General features: G+C 35.9%; 1 protein-coding gene and 1 pseudogene across 5 annotated transcripts in view; both read left to right on the top strand.

Annotated features, from left to right (window-relative positions):
• Map3k4 (mitogen-activated protein kinase kinase kinase 4) overlaps positions 1 to 22,620 on the top strand; it is a 104,594-nt gene that overhangs the window by 15,469 nt on the left and 66,505 nt on the right. The gene's annotated exons all lie outside the window — the stretch shown is intronic.
• LOC114095959 (large ribosomal subunit protein eL29 pseudogene) lies at positions 895 to 1,352 on the top strand (annotated as a pseudogene).

Below are 22,620 nucleotides of genomic sequence, written 5' to 3'. Positions count from 1 at the left end.
TTTCTTGGTACTGAGGATTGAACCCATGGGTGCTTCACCACTAAGCTATAACCCTACTCATTTTTTATTTTGAGACAGGGTCTTGCTAAATTTCTGAGGCTGGCTTCAAACTTGCAGTTCTCCTGCCTCAGCCTTCTGGGTTACTGGGATTATAGGCTTGTGCCACTGTGCATGCTTGTTGGACTTTTAAGGTGTTTCTTTCACTATTTTAAACAATATTATAAGCTTGTTTTAGCTCAGTCTTTATGTATATTCAAGATGTTTTATTAGAATAAAATTCTGGAAGAATAATTGCTGTGACAAAGACTGTGTCTGTGTATTTTAGTTATTATTTGTTTTATTCTTTATGTTCAGGATTTTACTGACTGATAATGTTTTATTTTTAAAGATATTGATTTATATTGTCAAATGTTTTTCAGGACATTTGTGCCAATTTCTGCCAAGAATATGAGTTTATTCTTGCCATTACAATTATAGTTTGTAAGTCTGCCAGTTTGATATGTTAAAAATAAATTTATATACTTAAATTTTAAGAAAATTTTATTTGTGGGGCTAAATGCTATCTTATTAATGAACTATTTACATTTCTTCCTATCATATTTTAAAAATTATTCATGTGTCTTTTTTCTCTTGACTGCAAACTACTCAAGGGTTGTAACAACCACCTTGGATGTTCTCTTCAACCCTAAGGTGCCTGGTATTGTTTCTACCATGATGTGCCCATGATGTATTTGGTAAATGAATGTATAAATTTGTTTATGGATGTATTGGAACATCATAGGATTATATTCTTTTAATATATTTTGGTTTGTTATGCCTTTCTAAAAACATTTTTTGAATTAGTTGTGTAATAAATAGCCTCAAGTTGCATTTGATTAGAAATGATTCCTATGGCTCTTCCAGTCCAAGAACCACACCACGTACAACCAATCCCGAAAATGGCACAGAAATGGCATCAAGAAAGCCCTTTCATAAAGATTTGACTCTTTTAAGGGGGGCAGACTCCAAGTTCCTGAGAAATATGCATTTTGTCAAGAAGCACAACAAGAAGGGCCTGAACAAGATGCAGGCAAAAAACACCAAGGCCGTGAGTGCAGGTGCTGAGGCTCTCAAGTCTAGGGAGGTTAAGCCCAAGATGCCAAAAGGTACCAGCCACAAGCTTGATCGCCCTGCTTTGCTTGCTCATCCTAAGCACGGGAAGTGTGCTTGTGCCCACATGGCCAGGGATGAAGGCTCTGCAGGGCAAAGGCAAAGCCCAAGCCCAAGCCGCAACTCCTGCTCCAGCATCAACTCCACTTTGGGTTCCAGCTCCTGCCCCCAAGGGTGTTCAAGTCCCTGCAAACGCTCCATAGTAAAAGCCTCTGTGAATGTGAGGACAGAAGGACTGGTGTGACCCCTGAGGCCCTGTTTACAGGGACTGATGTCCTTCTATGCTGTTTGTACAAATAAATCCAGAGGCAGGGGGAAAAAAGATTCCTATGTTAGGCTATTTCTTTTACGTTTCTTAGATAAAAACAACAACATATTTGCCCCCCCCCCCCAACCTTAGAAAATGCATTTTAAAAGACATTTTTATCCATTAAATTTCTTCTCTAGGTCTTTGCCCATTTAAATGAATTGTGCTGCTGCCTTTCCTTTATTTTAATTGGAGCAGAGGAGCTTGACAGTACTAGTATGCTTAGGTTTAAAAATCAGGTTACTAATCACTTTGCTCTATTTACTGTCATTAGCCCTTGTTAAATATTCAAACCCTAAAGTTTGTTTGAAAAGTTTAAAGAAGGATTTTGCCACATAGGTCTCTGAGAGCATTTTATGTAGTGTTTAGACCCACAAATCTGAATTTTTGAGTCAGGGCTTATTAAGGTTATGAGGTTTTGTTTTGTGGGTAGACCTTGGGATGTGCATGCGCTTTGCATGCCTTTCACTCGCCAGAGTGTTTACAGTGTATGGCCCTGAGAGTGCAATTAAGGCAGCCATCAAGGTAAGAATGCTGGTGTGGGTGCCTTGACACTACACTTGTAGGGAGAGACCAACAGAAGAAAGCCAAGGTGTGTGGAGAGTGAGGGGTCATCCCATTCAATAGGGTCATTGGAAGGAAGTTTAAAAAAAAATTTTTTTAAAGTAAAATGCCTTTAAGGACAGTTTCTGTGGAAGAATAATCCAAATTGACTCCTTAAATGAAGGTTTTCCAAATAAATACTGAAGTTAACTGGGAGTAAATAAAATGACAGTGTAGTGATTTTTTTTCCCCCCAATGAAGTCAAACTTATTTTCCAGGAGTAAATTGTGGGACTTTCTTGAAGCAATGGTGGCAATAGATTTTATGTAAACATATAAAAACAATATCTTTGCTTGGCAAAGTAGAAATACAACTTTGTATTGGTTATCTTTTCAAGCTTTGCTTCCTTTACACACTTAATTTTGGATATCATGTCTTGAACAAAAAAAATAATTTATAAACTATTATTATATTCATTTGTCTAAAGAATTAGGATGTCAGAAATAAATTGGGAAAACATACTTCAGGAATGCCAGGAATACTCGTTATGAAACTTAACCTGGAACTGAGATTTTACTTTAAAAAAAGCCCTCTGGGTTTTACTCAGCTGTTTGAATATCTGAGTGTTATCTAACAGGGGGAAAAAAAAAGGAAAGAATATGTGTTTACCAAGGAATAATTACTATAAAGGGAGAGTAATCAGCCTGGCCATAGGAATGAAATTTAACTATACCAACTAGTAGTCACTTGTCGCTTGTGAGTGCATCTTAGCATGAAGTCTGACTTCCCATTCCAGCTTTTCACTGAGAGTAAAGGTCGGCTCTGCCTAATGACCAGGGCCAGGGAGTTTTCTGAGTTTAGATCATACCACCCTCAGATTAAGCTGAGTAGGGAGCCCGTGAATGTCTGAGAGGCCATATTAGTGATGTCACCCTAATTCGCATCTGAACACAGATTTGCTGTTCCTCAGAAGCCAGATTTGAACCATAGGTAGTCAGCTTGAAGTCCAGATCAGCTAGTCCTGCTGAATCCCTTTCCTCTTAAAGTAGTCTCCATCCACACGGAATTCTGCTCAGTTTCCATTCCCAGGCTTCTGTGTTCTTCCTCCATTTCTTTTCTTTTTTGTTGGGATGTCTCTTGAACAGTTTTATACTTCCCAGATAGGTCATCTTTTATTATATGAATGAAGCCTAAAATAAGGCATGTTGTGCGTTCAAAGTGTCTGTACTTTAGTTGAGGAGAAAAGGTAGGGTAGAGGGAACTTCGTAGTTCATGGTTTAGTGCAAGAATAGTGATGTGCATAATCTTCCTGTGTCATCATATAAGCAGTATACCATTATTTTATGTAACTACTGCAGTGAACTTAAAAAATCGATGTGCATTTCAGATGGGAAATATGAGGCCTTAAGAGATGTTTTAGGACAGAGTACCTAGAACCACATCTCAAGTCCATATTTGTTATAGTTTGGAGTCTTTAGTTCTCCATTTTATATACTCTCTCCTTTGACATAAATATGAAAAGATATGGTAAAAGTTTTAAATGATAGTTGATTACATCAATAAGAGAGCACAAGAATGATGCCAAGTGGATTATACAGGGACAGGAAAGAGGTTTTTGAGGCTGAAGTGGGCACAATGTCTTATTTGAATATATTGTGAGCATTTACCATGTAGTAAAAATGTCAAACCATTTAAATCATTACTCTTTTCTTGCTCTAGAGAGCACTGCAGGGGACCTCTTGGTTCACAGTCAGTCTGCTGGTAAAGCCTGTTGTCAAGGAGTTCTTGTGCCAGGGTGGTATAATGTGCAGGTCAGAGGTAGTGCTTACCATGCTATCCTTTTCCCAGTTTTGGGCCTTACTAAAAAGTTTTTGCTAATCTAATGGGCCAGAAAGAGCTGTCTTGTTTTAATGGAGGTGTCTGATTACTTGCATAGGTGGAACAGTTTTCATGTTTTATTGCTATTTAAATATTTGTGATTTATTTTTTTAACTGGTAACTTAAAGTTTTTCTTGCCAGTTTTAATGAGACATTTTTATAAGTTAAGGAATATCTTTCACCAGTTGAACTTTTAATATGGCTTATTTTTTAAAATATTGAAGTTTCAAATATTCCCACATAGTTGCATCGTTCCTTTGAAATTCTTTTCCATTTTTTTAAAGCTAGAAACTCTAGCACATAAAATTAAAGGAAATAATTTCAGACTTGTTTTCTTGTGAAATATTGTATACTGTAAATTATAAAAATGTTTATAAATACAGTTTGTACATCTCTCTAAACCTTGCTATAGTAGTTGCGCACATAGGCCCTGGGTAGATACCTAGGTGGAAAGAATAGAGTGGTTCCAGTGAGTTATCACTGCCAAGACGTTTCTAATAGTCTTACTAATTCTGGGCATCTCTTCCTTTACATTCTCAGCATGCTCTCATTTTCTGAGGATGAATGAACTAATAAAAAACAAAGTGCCCTTTCCTTTTAGGCATCTTAAACAAAGTTTGGACTCCTTTTTGCACCACTGAATTTTATACCTTATGTACCTGGTAAAGACTTTCTCCCTGGAAATGGTATTTGAATGAGAGTTAAGGTAGAACCTGGCATAAGCTTCCCCCTCCCATTGTTTTAATGTAAGTAGGATTGTCTTTTTACATATCAGCTAGGTTTTTGGTGCTTTTCAAATTAACTTTTCAGAATTTGAATATGGGTGATTAAAATGAGTTGTTTAGGCTGTGCAGAGATCTGTATCGTGGTTTGCTAAGTTTTTTGCTATTCATTTTCTTCAAGAAACAATAGGTGAAATAGTCCTTTCTTTGTGTTAGGTGCTGAAAACTTGTACTAATCTGAAAGTTTGTGTGTTTGAATTCTGTACTACCAAAAGTGTTGTATCTCTGGGACATTTCTTTGTTAAAATGGAATTGGAATTTACATGGAGAGTAAGAGAACTATAAGAGTAGAAATCTTACCCTTACTTATTTTTTTAAAAATAACTTTATTATGACATAATTTGTATCCCATATAATCCATCATAAAAATGTCTAAATAAGTGGCTTTATCATGTTCACAGATACTTGCAACCATTACTACAGTCACATTTTAATTACTTCAGAAAGAAACCCTTTACTCTTTAACAATGCCCAACCCCTTCCAATTTCCATCCCTCCTAGTCCTAAGTGACCACTAATTTACTTTCTGTCTCTGGATGTTTGCCTGTTTTGAGTATTTTATGTAGATTAAATCATGTAATGTGTGGTCTGTTATGACTGGCTTTTCTCACCTTAACATAATGTTTTCAAGTTCCATTCATGTGCATGTGCCATACTTCATTCCTTTACATGTTTATCCACTCAGCAGTTGATGGACATTGGATTGTTTCTACCTTTTGGCCCTTATGAACAGTGCTACTATAATATAATACATCCATGTGTAAGTTTTTATGTGAAAGTGTTTTAATTTTTCTTGCATATATATCTAGGAGTAGAATTGCTGGTCATGTGTTCCAAAGTGGCTTAACCATTTTGGCATTCACACCAGCAGTGTATGAGAATTCTGATCTTGCCAAGTCCAATACTTGTTATTATCTGACTTTTTGACCATCTGATGGATGTACTGTGCTTCTGTTTGGGTTTAATATCCTTTAAGGTGGTGATCATCTTTTTAGGTGCTTGGTTATTGTGTATCGATATTGAAGGATCTTTATTTTTTGTCTTTCTATTACTGAGCTGGAAGAGTTCCTCGTATATTCTTTTTAGTTTTTGCAGTATTAAGGATCAACTCCAGGGCCTTAAGCTTGCCCTGCTGCTGAGCTACCTCTGCAGCGCTATGTCATCTTTATACAGGTGTCTATCAAATTAATGGTTAAATCTTTGGTCCATATTAGATGAATTTTATTTGGTGTGAGATTAAGTCTGACTTTATTCTTTTTCATGTAGCTGGTTGTCCCAACACTTACTGATCTTAGCACCTCAGTTGAAAATCAGTTAGCCATAGATAGAGGTTATAGCTGGACTCTCAATCAGTTCTCTTCTGTTGATCTGTGTATCTATCCTTATGCCACTTCTACACTGTCTTTATTACTCTTGTTTTGTGTAAGTTTTGAAATTGGGAGAGTGAGTCCCTAAATTGTATTCTTTTTCAAGTTTGTTTTGATTGCCTTTATCTGTTATAATCCTTTGTATACTTGTGTCTAGAATAGTGCTTAGCACGTGGTAGCTTTTAGTAAATATTATTTCTTTGAATGGTTTAAAGTAACCCATTCATCTGGAATTTGCATAGTAAATTGATTTCTCTCAATAGAATTTTCCAATTGTGTTTTAACTTTTTTCTCCCAACATTTTGTAACATGTTAAAACTTTTTCAATAAAAGTTTCTAGTAAAAATTATATTTATCATAGGAGTGATTATTTATTAAAGGTCTTATGTGCATTGAACAAAGAATCATAAAGATGAGAAAAAAGAATGGCAAAGGCTAGTTAAAATTTTTCTTGTAGAAGTGGAATATATTTATAAGTTAAATATAAGTTTCCAGGAGTGAGTAAAGAAAAATTTGACGCTAAATTTGTTTGTGATAATTGACTTTCCCTCTCAGTAGTAGAGATTGGAGTAATAGAACTACTTACTGTTTTTCTGACAAGCCCAGAGGAACTGCGAAAGTGCTGCTAAAGTAACTTTTAGCAAGTAAAAGTTACTTGTTTTTGTTTCTGGTACCATCTGTAGTTGAGAAATATCATTTTGAATTGGGGGTATTTGGTATTTTAAATGGTATCAGCTCTGTCTGCTAAATTGTTAAAATTTTAGACTTTTTATATCCTTTATTAGATCCACAAGGAATCTCATAGAAATCATGGGGATTGCTGCAAAACAAATGGGTTGAATTTGACTATCTTTAAATATTATAACTTCCCAAACTAGATGATTTTTGCCTTTTTATCCAGGCCAAGCAAGTGGTCTTCTGGGAGAAGGCAGATTGGAGTTTGGAAGGCTAAGAGATGAAAGTACATTCTTGAGAGCAGTTTTATCCTTTCAAGACTTGTATTCAAGCTTGGTTAAGACTAATTCCAGAGAAACCTTCCCCTAGAATAGGTTAGCCCCACTTAAGATCTGAACCTTTCCAGTATTTACTGAATATCCCAACTGATCCATAAACAAAGACCTTCCACTTTGGCTAATTGGCACTCAATGCTTACTAATCCTATGTGGGCTCACAGCTCCCCTGGCTTTTTGCCTAATTTTTCTTTGGAAGTTTCTATTCAAGTGTATCTGTTCATCCAGAACTCAGAGAGCCTTAGGTAGATTCCTCGAGCTATTGGTCTACCTTTTTCTACATTGTTTCTTCCTCTCCAGAATGTACTTCCATCTCTTAGCCATCCAGACTCCAATCTGTCTTATTCCTTCTGCAAGACCACTTGCTTGGCCTGGATTCCCTCCCTGTCCTGAAGGGTTTCCAGGAAGGAAGCCAGGGTAACCATAGGTCGCCTTGTTTTGTCTCAGTGTTTACAATTATGAACAGCCTCTGCCCATTGTCTACAAACAGTTGTTCTCTATGTTTATTCCAAATATCATGGAATAGTTTATTGTATATCACTGAAAACAGTATTATTTCTATTTTTGTAACTGAAAATTTTTTTCGTGTTTTTTTTTTAGTGCTACAATGAAGTGATAAACTATTTACTTCATCATATATACAGGAAAAGCAACGCTTGACCTCCTGAATGAGTAATTTCACTGCATAGCTAAATATTTTATGATAGGATTACAAAACAGTTCCTTTAGGAAATAGAGAATTTTGTGCAAAAACAAAAATAATATAAAAAGGTATCAAGAGGTCATGTTCAGTGACCTACCTATTTCTCTTCTAGGTTTCCTGCAATATTCTGTGTGATGTTTGCCCAGTGACACAATCAATGTAATGGTACCGCTCTTAGAACATATTCCATTGTTAAGTGACACATGGCTGTAGTTGAAAAGCCTCCTGTGGGAAAAAAATCAGAGTAGTGTTAGGAAGTTGTATCTGTATGCCTGTCTACTAGGGCTGGTGATAGGGGTAGGTCCTTTGAAGAGGATGATAGGCTCACATGTGTCCCTCTCTTACTTAACACCCTTCAGTGGCCTCTTGTTTCTACTGGGATGGCAGGTGTAGTATGTCAGTCTGCTGCTCCTGCTGTGATTAATGTCCAAAAATATAAAGAACTCAAAAAACTTAATACTTCACAAATAAATAACCCAATGAATAAATGGGCAAAAGAACTAAACAGAAACTTCTCAAAAGAAGAAACACAAATGACCAACAAATATATGAAAAAGTGTTCAATGTCTCTAGTAGTCTAGGAAGTGCAAATCAAAACTGCATTAAGATTTCCTTTTACTCGGATTGGCAGCGATCAAGATTTTAAACAGAATAAATGCTGGTCAGGTTGTGGGGGAACAGGGTACTTGTACACTGTTGGTGGGACTGTAGACTAGTACAACTACTCTGGAAAGCAGTATGCAGATTCCTCAAAAAACTAAGGATGTGACCTCATGACAGCCTCTCTGGAGCCTGGAGCAGAACACCACTCCCAGTGCAGAGAAGAACACCGTGCTGCAGTTCCCAATGAGTGGCTCCACCCAAACCTCCATCTTGGGACACTAAAGGACACCAAAGCCCTTCCCACATGGCAGTCTCCACCATGTGGAACAATGGGCAGGGCCACGAGGCAGCTGCCCATTGCAGCACTGCACAACACAATGCACCATCACTGAATAGGCTGCCCAACGCCATTGCATAGTCCATCCTTCCAGCCCTATCTCTGACAACGGTTGCTTCCATCTTGGAACACCTCCACTGCCATCTTGGGTCACCTCCGCTGCCACCTACGCCATCTTTAGTTGGGGCAGCTTTCATCATGGGACACCACTGGAGCCTGGAAACTCAACATCAGGATACCTACACTCTTGACGCTACTGCTGCCACCAACCAGAGACGTTGCCACTTCCATCTAGGGACAACAACCAGGACCTGGAAGACCATCACCAAGGTCCCTGGGGCCCAGTTGCACCAGAGGTATCCCTACTAGATGTGCTAACAAATACCATCCTGTTGCAGAGGCAACAGGGAGCCTTGCATGGGGTCGCCTCTCTTTCTCTTTTCTCCTTCTAACATCCAACTTCTTTTGATTCCCCTTTCACTTATCCTATACTCTAATGCCTCTGTATTCTCACATCCTACCTCATAAACATCATATCCTACCCCCCACCATCTGTCCATCATTAGAAACTGTAAACCCTTATGCAAACCTATTGGCTATATGGTAGAAGATAACCGAATTCATCATTTCTGTTCATAGCGACAAAACTGTAAATGTCTAAGTAGAAGCTAGTAGATTTATGGCTGCATATTGGTTGCATTGGATCCTGTAAACATTGATCTCCCATTTAAAGGTGAGGTATTGGTAACCTGCAGGTACGCTACAAGATTATAGGGTGGAAACAGCAATACCTCAGATCTGCACTGCAAGAGAGGAAGACACATAGACAACATGAAAAAACAAGGGAGGAAAGTGCCCCAAACAAACCAAGATTCTACAACAATAGGATCCAATTACAGAACAGTAGATGAAATGTCAGAGAAGGAGTTCAGAAGGTACATAATTAAAATGATATGTGAATTAAAAAATGACATAAGAGCAAATACAGGTAAAAATTGATCACTCCAATAAAGAGATGAGAACAAATACATGTAGCAAAAGATTACTTCAAGAAAGAGAGTGAGTTTCTGGAAAAAAAAAAAGAAATCTTTGAAATGAAGGAAACAATAAATCAAATAAAAATACTCAATAGAAAGCATCACCAATACACTAGATCATTTGGAAGACAGAACCTCAGACACTGAAGACAAAATATACAACCTTGAAAGTAAAGTTGAACACACAGTGAAGGTGGTAAGAAACCATGAACAGAACATCCAAGAATATGGGATAATATCAAAAGACCAAATTAAAAATTTATCAGGATAGAGGAAGGCACAGAGATTTAAACCAAAGGAATGTACAATCTCTCCAATGAAATAATTTCAGAAAATTTCCCAAACATGAAGAATGAATTGGAAAATCAAATACAAGAGGCTTACAGGACACCAAATGTACAAACTTATAATAGATCTATACCAAGACACAGTATAATGAAAACGCCTAGCATACAGAATAAGAATAGAAGACCAAGGGAGAGGAATCAGATAATGTAATATAGGGAAGACCAATTTGGATCTCAGCAGATTTTCCAACCCAGACCCTCAAAGTATGGAGATCCTGGAACAACATATACCAAGCTCTGAAAGAAAGTAATGCCAACCAAGAATCTTATTATATCCAACAAAGTTAAACTTCAGATTTGATGAAATAAAACCTTCCATGATAAACAAAAGTTAAAAGAATTTACAGTGAGAAAGCCTGCACTTCAGAACTTTCTTGGCAAATAATTCCATGATGAGGAAATGAAAAACAACAATGAAAATCTGGAAAGGGAGGAATTACACTAAAGGAAAGGCCAATCAAAGGAGAAACCAAGTCAAGTTAAAAACCAAAAATAAACCACAATGACCAGGAATACAAAATGTATTTCAGTAATAACCCAGAAAGTGAATGGTCTAAACTCATAAATTAAAAGACACAGACAGACAGATTGGATTAAAAAAAAAGACCCAACAATATGCTGCCTTCAAGAGACTCCATCTCATAGGAAAAGACATCCACAGACTGAAGGTGAAAGGATGGGAAAAAACATGTCACTCACATGGACCATGTAAACAATCAGGGGTTTCCATCCTCATATCAGATAATGTGGACTTCAAACTAAAGTTAGTAAAAAGGGACAAAGAAGGACATTTCATACTGCTCAAGGGAACCATACATCAACAAGACATAACAATTGAAAATATGTATGCCCCAGACAATGGGGCATCTATGTATATTAAACAAACCCCTCTCAACATCAAGAATCAAATAGACCACAACACAATAATACTGGGTGACTTTAACACACCTCTTTCAACACTGGATAGATCTTCCAAACATAAACTAAACAAACTATAGAATTCAATAAAACAACCAGTAATTTAAACTTAACTGACATATAGAATTTTCCATCCATAAATGAGTAAATACACTTTTTTCTTAGCAGTATATGGATCCTTCTCCAAAATAGACCATATATTATGCCACAAAACAAGTTTTAGCAAATACCAAAAAAAAAAAAAAAAAGAGATGCTACCCTGTATTCTATCTGACCATAATAGAATGAAATTATAAATCAATGATAAAACAGAACATAGAAGCTACTGCAACACCTGGAGACTAAAAATTGTGCTATTGAATGATGTATGGATAACAGGAGACATTAGGGAGGAGATAAAAAATTCTTAGAGATAAATGAAAACTGTGATATAACATATCAAAATCTCTGGGATACTGTGAAGGCAGTGCTCTTAAGAGGAAAGTTCATTGCATTAAGCTCATTCACTAAAAAGAAGAAAAAGCCAACAAATAAACAATCTGATATTGCGTCTCAAAGATCTAGAAAAAGAAGAACAAACCAACACCAAAAGTAATAGAAGATAGGAAATAATTAAAATCAGGGCTGAAATCAATGAAATTGAAACAAAAGAAACATTTCAAAAAATTGACAAAATAAAAAGCTGGTTCTTTGAAAAAATAAGTAAAATTGACAAACCCTTTGTTACCCTAGTGAAAAGAGACAAATCACTAAAATCTGAAATGAAAAAGGATATGTCACAACAGACGCTTTTGAAATACAGAAAACAATTACAAACTGTTTTGAAAATTCATACTCCAGTAAATAGAAAACCTCGAAGACACTGACAAATTTCTAGAGGCATATGATATACCCATATTGAACCAGCAGGACATACACAATTTAAACAGAACAATTTAAGGCAAGCAAGTAGAAGATGCTATCAAATACCTACCAACCAAAAAAAGCCCAGACCAGATGGATTCTCAGCCAAATTCTACAAGACCTACAAAGAAGAATTAATACTTCTTATGTTATTTCTTGTAATAGAACACGGGAGAACCCTTTCAAACTGACACCAAAACCAGACAGAGACTCATCAAGGAAAGAAAATTCCAGACCAATATCCCTGATGAACACAGATGCAGAGATTCTCAATAAATTCTGGCAAATCGCATACAAAAACATATTTTAAAAAATAGCAGACCATGATTAAGTGGGTTTTTTTCCAGGTATGCAAGGTTGATTAAACATACAGAAATCAATAAATGTAATTCATCACGTCAGTAACTTAAAGAATCACATGATTGCATCAATTGATGCAGAGAAAGCATTTGACAAAATATAGTACCCTTTTATGTTCAAAACGCTAGAAAAACTAGGGTTAGTAGGAACATACCTCAACATTGTAAAGGCTATATATGTTAAACCCAAGTACATCATTATTCTAAATGGATTACAGTTGGAAGCATTCCCTCTAGAAACTGGAACAAGACAGGGATTCCTTCTTCCACCACTTCTATTCAGCATAGTTCTTGAAACTCTAGCCAGGCAATTAGATGAAAAAAAGGGATACACATAGGAAAAGAAGAACTCAAATTATCATTATTTGCTAATGACATGATTCTGTACACTTAGAGGATACAAAAAATTCCACTAGAAAATTTGTAGAATTAATGAATTCAGCAAAGTAGCAGGATATAAAATCAATACCCCAAAATCAAATGTGTTTCTATATATCAGTGATATATATCCTATGAAAGAGAAATTAAGAAAACTACCCCATTTACAATAGCCTCAAAAAAAAAAATACTTGGAAATCAATTTAACAAAAGAGGTGAAAGACCTCTACAATGAAAACTTCAGAACACTAAAGAAAGAAATTGAAGAAGACCTTAGAAGATGGAAATATCTTCTATGCTCCTGGATAGACAGAATTAATATTGTCAAAATGGCCATACTGCCAAAAGCTTTATACAGATTCAATGCAATTCCAGTTAAAATCCCAGCGTCATTCCTTATAGAAAAATCAATCATGAAATTCAATTGGAAAAATAAGAGACTGAGAATAGCCAAAGCAATTCTTAGCAAGAAGAGTGAATCAGGAGGCATCACAATATCAGACTTTATACTACAAAGCTATAGTAACAAAAATGACATGGTATTGGCACCAAAATAGACACATAGACCAATGGTACAGAATAGAAGACACAGAGACAAACTCACATAAATTCAGTTATTTCATATTAGACAAAGTTGCCAAAACACATATTGGAGAAAAGATAGCCTCTTCAATAAATTGTGCTGAGAAAATGGAAATCCATGTGCAGCAAAATGAAACTAAACCCCTATCTCTCACTATGCACAAAACTAAAAGTGGATCAAGGACTTAGAAATTAGACCAGAGATTCCTACGCCTAATAAAAGAAAAAGTAGGCCCAAATGTTCATCATGTCGGATTAGGCCCCAACTTCCTTAACAAGACTCCTAAAATGCAAGAAATAAAATCAAGAATGAATAAATAAATGGGATGGATGCAAACTAAAATCTTCTCAACAAAAGAAACAATAAATGAGGTGAATAGAGAACCTATACTTCAGAAGCAAAGTTTTGCCACATACATGTCAGATAGAGCACTAATCTCCAGGATATATAGAGAAGTCAAAAATTTAACACCAAAAAAAACACACAAAACAAAAAACAACAACAAAAATACCAAACAACCCAATCAATAAATGGGCTAAGGAGTTGAGCAGACATTTCTCAGAAGAAGATATACAATGGATCAACAAATATATGAAAAAATGTTCAACATCTCTAGGAATTAGAGAAATACAAATCAAAGCTAAGATTTCATCTCACTCAGATGGCAGCTATTAAGAATACAGGCAACAATAAGTTTTGGTGAGTATGTGGGGGAAAAGGCACACTCATACATTGCTGATAGGGCTGCAAATTCGTGCAGCCAATCTGGAAAGCAGTATGGAGATTCCTTAGAAAACTTTGATGGGACCACTATTTGACTCAGCTGTCTCACTCCTTGGTAGTTTCCTGAAAGATCTAAAATTGGTGTACTATAACAATAGTCACCTCAATGTTTATAGCATACAATTCCATAATAAATTATGGAATCAACCCAGGTGTTTAAATATAGAAGAATGGATTAAGAAATTGTATATATACACGATGGAGTTCTTACTCAATCATAAAGAAGAATGAAATTATGGCATTTAATGGCAAATGGATGGAAATGGAGAATATCATGTTAAATGAAATAAGACAAACTCAGAAACTCAAAGGTCGTATGTTTTCTCTCATATGCAGAAACTAGAGTGAAATAAAGGAAAGGGAAGAGAAGGATAGGATATAATAAAGATGAAGGGAAGATCAACAGTTTGGAGGGAGATCAGGAGACAGTGGGGGGCTGGGAAAGGGGAGGCCATGCAGAGTGTATTCTTGATAAAATCACATTATGGGTCTTCTAGGTATAGAATTATATCATCAGCAAATAGTGCTAATTTAAGTTCTTTTTTTCCTATACATATCCCTTTAATTTCTTTCATCTAATTGCTCTGGCAGTGTTTCAGGAACTATGTTGAACAGAAGTGGTGAAAGAGGGCATCCCTGTCTTGTTCCAGTTTTTAGAGGTAATGCCTTTAATTTTTATCCATTTAGAATGATGTGGGCCTGAGGCTTAGTGTAGATAGCCTTTATGATGTTGAGATATGTTCCTGTTATCCTTAGTTTTTCTAGTGTTTTAACCCACTTATATTAAACAAAGGTGCCAAAACATGCATTGAAGAAAAGATAGCATCTTCAACAAATGGTGCTGGGAAAACTGGAAATCCATATGCAACAAAATGAAATTAAACCTCTCTCTCTCACCATGCACAAAACTCAACTGAAAGTGGATCAAGGACCTAGGAATTAAACCAGAGACTCTGTGTCTAATAGAAGAAAAAGTAGACCCTAATCTTCATCATTTGGGATTAGGCCCTAACTTCCTTAATAAGACTCCTATAACACAAGAATTAAAACCAAGAATCAATAAATGGGATGGAATCAAACTAAAAAGTTTTTTTCTCAGCAAAAGAAGCAATCTGTGAGGTGAACAGAGAGCCTATATCCTGGGAGCAAATTTTTACCCCTCACACATCAGATAGAGCAAGAACTCAAAAAGCTAAGCACCAAAAAAACCCAAATAACCCAATCAACAAATGGGCCAAGGACCTGAACAGACACTTCTCAGAAGAGGATATACAATCAATCAATAAATATAAGAAAAAATGTTCATCATATCTAGCAATTAGAGAAATGCAAATCAAAACTATTCTTAAGATATCATCTCACTCCAGTCAGAATGGCAGCTATTATGAAGACAAAAAACAATAAGTGTTGGCGAGGATGTGGGGGGAAAGGTACACTCATACATTGCTGGTGGGACTGCAATTGGTGCAGCCAATATGGAGAGCAGTTAGGAGATTTCCTTGGAAATCTGGTAATGGAACCACCATTTGACCCTCTACCCATATTCTCCATTTATACCCCAAAGACTTAAAAACAGTATACTACAGGGACATTATACCCAAAAGACTTAAAAACAGCATACTTTAGGGATACAGCCAGATCAATGTTTATGGCAGCACAATTCACAGTAGCTAAACTGTGGAGCCAACCTAGATGCTCTTCAGTGATAAATGGATAAAAAAAAATGTGGCATATATACACAATGGAATTTTACTCAGCAATAAAAGAATAAAATCATGGCATTTGCAGGTAAATTGATGGAGTTGGAGAAGGTAATGCTAAGTGAAGTTAGCCAATCCCCTCAAAACAAATGTCGAAATGTTTTCTCTGATACAAGGAGGCTGACTCATAGTGGGGTAGGGAGGGGGAACATGGGAAGAATAGATGAATTCTAGATAGGGTAGAGGGGTGGGAGGGGAAGGGAGGGGGCAGGGGGTTAGCAAGGACAGTGGAATGTGATAGACATCATCATCCAAAGTACATGTATGAAGACATGAATTGGTGTCAACATACTTTATATACAACCAGAGATATGAAAAACTATGCTATATACATGTAATAAGAATTGTAATGCATTCCGCTGTCATTTATTTTATTTTTAAAAATCTCATTATGTACATATATAAACATACCACAGAGAATTTTATCTTTATGTTTAAGTAAAAGAATCAATAAAATATAAATAGATAAGGGAAAGGAAGTCTAGTAGAGGAAGGAGAAGGGGGGGAGGGGAGGGAAACGAGGGGATCATGAACTGAAATTGAATTCCATGCATGTATACGAGTTTGTCATGGTGAATCCGACTATTACGTGTAACTATAATGCTCTAATAAAAACTGTTTAATTTTATAATTAATCTTTACAGTTTTGGTTTAGTTTTGTCTTTTATTCTATATACCTGTTTTGTAACACTGAATTTATTCAGATTTGTCATGGCACTGTTCCAATTAATGTAGTTAATTTTAAAATAAACTTTTAATTTTAAAATAGTTTTAGATTTAGACAGTTGAAAAACTAGTACAGAGATTTGCCATGTATTCTATGCCCATTTTTATCTGTTCATTAGTGTTACATTTCTGTATACGTCTATTATAACTGATAAGCCAGTATTGACACATTATTATGTGGCTTGGTACTCTGTTTGGATTTCATTTGTTTTCTCCTGATATTCTTTTCTTGTTTCTAGGTCCCTTCCAGGATACCAGATTGTCTCCCTAGCTTTCTGTTTGTTCTTAGTTTCTCAGGTTTTCTTTTGTGTTTGATGACTTCAACCATTTGTGTACTGGTTAGGTATTTTGTAGAATATCCCTCAATTTGAGTTTGTCTGGTATTTTTCTCTTGGTTTGGCTAGATTATGGGTTTGGGGGAGGAAGTCCACAGGGGTGGAGGGCTTTTCTCAACATATGTATCAGGAGCATGTGTTGTCACCATGACTCATCACTGATGATGTTAACCCTGACCACCTGGCTGATGGAGAGTTGGTTTATTTCTCTACTGGAAAGTTATTTTTTCTTCATCTCTGCACATCCTTTGGCAATAAGTCACTAAAAGTGCAGCCTACACTTGGGGGGAGAATTAAGCTCCATCTCTTTGAGAGGGAAGTATCTACCTAAGTAATTTGACTTTTTTTCTGAATAGGAGATTTGTCTCTTCTGTCATCTGTTTATTGGTTTGTCCTGTAACTGTTGATGTGGACTCCTGGATTCATGTTTGTAACTCTGTACTGCCCCATGGACTTTGTTGCTTAGATTTTTCTGGCCTGGGCCAAATGGATGCTCTTTCATTGAGCTACTGTGTTCCTTCTCACTTGCGATCTCTGAGATGCTCCAGGCTTATGTGTACCTTTCTTGTCCCAGTCCTAGAATCAACCATTTCTCTAAAATTCTCTCTTACTGGAGAATGGTATTAGAAACCAAAACTGGCCCTCAGGTTTGAACTAATGCAAAGCAGAAGTGAGCTTCAATGTCCAAATTCTCCTTATCTGTCCCTCACTTCTTTTCATTTTGCTTCACTGAAAACTGAAAGAGGCTATCTCACATGCTTACATGTCCTTGACTTGTTCTTCCAACAGTTGGAGGTCATGTTTTAAGCATATGATATGTGTTGTGGGGCACATTTACAGTTAGTTAATTTTACAATTCAAATTTTAAGATAAGGAAGCTTGAGCTCAGGAGATACAGGCAGCTCATCTTTTTCCTGAGGAAATGGCTCTATAGTTATTTTATTTCTAAGAATGCCAGGGAAGTAATACATGATATGAAATGTTTTTCCACAAACAAAATTGGCTTTGAATAAGAATTTTTTTTAATGTTCTCATTTGTAAGAAAGAGAATGGGTAGGAGGAAATCATAATTCATTATTTTTGCCATCTTTAAAGTTCTAAACATTTTTCTTGTTTCTCTTTATATGCCCTTGTCATAATCCCTTGTTTGTTTTTTCTTCCCATCTTTGACAGTTCTTATCTTCTGAATATCCCTATCTTCACTCCAGAGTTCTGTTTAGTTAACCCTAAAACAAGCTTTGAAAGAACCATCACTTTTATTTTATGTTGCTTTCCTTTGATTATTTTTGGTTGGCATTTCATTGCAGAATGTGTCCACAGTGTTACACAGTGACATTCACTTGTACTTCAGGGACATCCTTCCCTTTGCTCCCCGCTGCATTGCCCTGTAAAAGCAGCTGCGTCTCCAAAGAGGTCTGAGCAATTTTGATTGTTTTCTTATGTACACATATGATGTGGTAATTATTCTCAGAGCTTTGGATGAAGATATTGACATATTCACACAATTTTTGTAGTTACTAGGTCTGGTAAAAAACATTTTTGTTTTTAGATTTCTAGCATATACCTGATACTGTCCAAATTCTTTGTCCATTTTTTAAGTACTCAACTGTATACATTAGAATTACAGGTATAACAATAATTACTTTTATCTTTTCATGTATAACACAACTCATGTGTATTTACATGCCTAAAGCTTCTCTTTCCCTTTTTATTTTTTGTTCTACTTTTTGAAGAGGCTTCTATTTAATCAGGAGTGAAGATAATTAGTATTAAGTCTTTAAAGCATTGTGTTATATTGTATTTCATTTTAGAATTTATGAAAGCATCTAAAATATTTTTATACAGCTTATTTTTATTTATACTAATGAGTAAAGGTTATCCATATGGGGTGATTTGTCATCATATGTGTGTGTGTGTGTATATATATATATATATTTTATATACACAAATTCCATGTGTATATCCATTTATATGTGTGTGTGTATATATGTATGTGTGTGTGTGTGTGTGTGTGTGTATATATATATATATATATATATAGTTTTCTGTCTTCATGCATTCTTTTTTATTCTACCTAGTGTAGGACTGATAAAATATACATTGTATAAATCTATCAGTGAATCAAAAGATTTATGCTAGAAGATATGTTCATGTCTAGTTTTCCAAGATCTGATTCTATCCAGGACATTTCTTCTATAAAATATACCGACTCATGTTCATAGTTAGTGGGTTGCTCCCTAGAACACCCATGATTTTATGTTCCCATCACTTGAATTATATGCTTATCAAGAGTTCCTGATTTGCTCTTAATCTATTTAGTTTTATTCTACTTTTTAGTTGTAATTTCGTGATTCTGTATACTGTTAAACAGATCTGAAATGTGTGTGCAAAGTAGGACCATAGTTTCCACATTAACTAATTTGAAACGCTTTACAAAAATCTTTTTTTTTTTAAATTTTTAATTGTAGATGGCCATAATATCTTTACTTATTTTTATGTGGTGCTGAGGATTGAACCCAGTGCCTCACACATGCAAGGCAGGCACTCTACCACTGAGCTACAGCCCCAGCCCTACAAAATCTTAATATAGGTGAGTCACATGCAAAAAAAGTTGTAAAAAAAAAAAAAATTAGGTATATATGAGAGCTGTTCAAAGTTGAAGAGTAAAAATCATGAAAATCCTGAAAAACTGCTCCAGAGTCTTTACATTCTTGTTCTATTTTAAAGAAATACGAAGGGGAAGTTGTAAATGATGCATTGTACATCTAACATGCCATGAAGTGGGCTCATCACTTCTTCAAAGGACCTACACTAAAAGACAAGGCTGTGGCTCGCATCAAAGTGATGATCACTTAAAACCCTTTCATGGGTTTAAAATGAAAACAAAGTGTTTAAAGTTTTTTATGTGTAGCAGTTATCTATTATAGTTTAACAAACCTTATCACAGTTTAATATAAAAACCATTTATTACCTATCATTGTATTGAGTGGTTTTTCTGCTTGTTGTGTGTGTTGTTGGGACAGGGACAACTGAAGATCTGAAGAAGCCTGACTTTGACCTAGCCCTCTACTTCCTGCAGCCTCCACGTGGCTGGGTTGGGCCTCTTACCTCCTGGCTAGTTTCCCCTAGAGTACAAAGGAGGCCTCATTAAGGTTTAGGTTCAAAACTGGCCCACTTTCATTTTTGCTACATTCCATTGGTTAAACCAGTCACAGGGTCATTCCAAATTCTAGAGAAGGTGATTATATAAAAATGTGACTACCAAAAGGCCAGTTTCATCAAAGGCCATCAAAGTCATAGCCACCACAGTATATTCATTTTTTTCTATTTGTATGTTTAATTTTTAATGCTTTTAATATACATATTTTAATTAACTGGCCAAATACAAGTTCTCAGTGGCATTGGATCAGAAGACTTCTAAATGAAAAGTGTTTGCAAGAAAATACATAATAATTTGTTTAAAACATGAAAACTTTTGTTCTTATTCCTAAATGCAGGGGTATGGGGATTTCAGTCCATGTTAATCTGACTCAAACCATTTGTCTTCCAAAATCATTATTGTCTACACCATACCTAATTGCTACCATAGATAGTCTTGTTGGCATTCAGGGTTTCAGTATTGCTTAAGCAACAGTATTGCCAGAAGTCAACAATCTTTAATACTTGAAGCTTTTTAAAAATTTTTATTATTTATAAAAATAATGAAAAATAATCGTATTCTAATGTAATTTAAAAATCTATCACAGATAAAACTACTAAACTCAGGAATTCAATTGTAAGAAGTTGTTGAAATCAATCAACAAATACATGAAAAAATGCTCACCATCTCTAGCAATCAGAGAAATGCAAATTAAAACCACTCTAAGATACCATCTCACTCCAGTAAGAATGGCAGCCATTATGAAGTCAAATAACAAGTGCTGGCAAGGATGTGGGGAAAAGGGTACACTTGTACATTGCTGGTGGGACTGCAAATTGGTGCGGCCAATTTGGAAAGCAGTATGGAGATTCCTTGGAAAGCTGGGAATGGAACCACCATTCGATCCAGCTATTCCCCTTCTTGGACTATTCCCAAAAGACCTAAAAAGAGCGTACTACAGGGATACAGCTACATCAATGTTCATAGCAGCACAATTCACAATAGTTAGACTGTGGAACCAACCTAGATTACCATTAAACAGGGACAAGAGGTGGGAGGGAATGGGAGAGAGAAGGGGAATTGCACGGAAGGTGGAAGGAGACCCTCATTGTTATACAAAATTACATATAAGAGGATGTGAGGGGGAAGGGAAAAAAAGAAATGTGTTACAGTAGATGGGGTAGAGAGAGACAATGGGAAGGGAGGGGAGGGGAGGATAGGAAGGGGATAGGAAGGGCAGCAGAATACAACAGACACTAGTATGGCAATATGTATAAACGTGGCTGTATAACCAATGTGATCCTGCAATCTGTACATGTGGGAAAAATAAGAATTCATACCCCATTTGAATCAAATGTATGATATATGATATGTCAAGGTCATTGTAATGTTTTGAGCAACTAATAAAACAAAGAAAAAAAAAAAGAAGTGTTGAGCATATACTGTTACCAGGGACTTTTGTGGGCGCTGGAGAGATGGTGATAAGGAATACATATGTGTTCCTGTCTGTTTGGAGCTTCATTTGTAGTTGAGGAGAGATGAAGAAAACCATAAACCATATACTTTTAAAAAAAAATATTTATTTATTTTTAGTTGCAGTTGGATACAATATCTTTAAGTAATTAATTTATTTTTATATGGTGCTGAGGATGGAACCCAGGGCCTCGCCTGTGCTAGACCAACTCTCTACTGCTGAGCCACAACCCCAGCCCTTATAAACCATATACTTTAAAAAATCTATTTTTGTTAAAAAAAAAAAGGTGAATTTTAGTTAAAACACAAAATGTCTGAGCATCTATCCTGATAAATAATGGGAGACCAGCAAGGTTTGCAAAGGCCTTGTGCTGGAATTAGTGCAGAAGTTACAGAGTGAATGCTTGGTAAGCAGAGGTTTGACAGTTCATGTGGAGGTTAGCTGATGAATGTTCAGATGTAGTCTTTCAAAATCAACTAACTTATTAATAAATTGGGTCTTGAAGAAATAGGAACCAACCATGTACTTTCAAACTCAGATACCTTTGAATTATGATGCAGGCCAAGTAAACTCTACAGATTCTTAAAAAAAAGAAACCTAAAGTCAACCACTCTGCCCAGACCTCTCCTCTGTTTCCCAGTGGCAGAAATTTCCCTTTAATTACTATGTGCTGAAGAACAGTTGGTGGTGAAAAAAAGATGAGTACTGCCCTTCTTAAACGAATAAAATACTTTTTTTATTTCTGAAGTCATTACTGAATAACTTAATGAAGTTAAAAAAAAAACTTATGGGCTTTTGCAGAATGACATATGTGTTTGAACTTGTGTAACCTAACTGCATTTTACAAATGAGCTGTTTCAGGCTTTATTGTGCTTTACCTAATATGTTAGAGTAGAACTGTTTAACCCCAGTTACTTGAATTTTTATCTTCTTTCCATGCATTTTTCATTAAAAACTATCCAGACTTTCTTGGATTGAGTTCAAGACATACTTTTCTTTGACCAGATTCTGGTGTAAAGTGGGTAGTACTTAGCAGGGTTATATGTTGAAAGAGTGAGCCATTTCTTTTTGTGACTGTCAGAAGTTTAGTACCAGAAAGACATTTCACATTTGAATGTTTTTAAACACAAATAAGGCAAAAAGTAGACCTTGTACCACTTTTCTCATCCAGAGTAATTGGCATCCACGTGAACCTTCCA

Source organism: Marmota flaviventris, chromosome 6 (assembly GCF_047511675.1).
Source record: "Marmota flaviventris isolate mMarFla1 chromosome 6, mMarFla1.hap1, whole genome shotgun sequence".
NCBI classification, from domain to species: domain Eukaryota; kingdom Metazoa; phylum Chordata; class Mammalia; order Rodentia; family Sciuridae; genus Marmota; species Marmota flaviventris.
The sequence above is the reverse complement of the archived record's forward strand: the minus strand, read 5'-3'. Positions and strand labels throughout refer to the sequence as shown.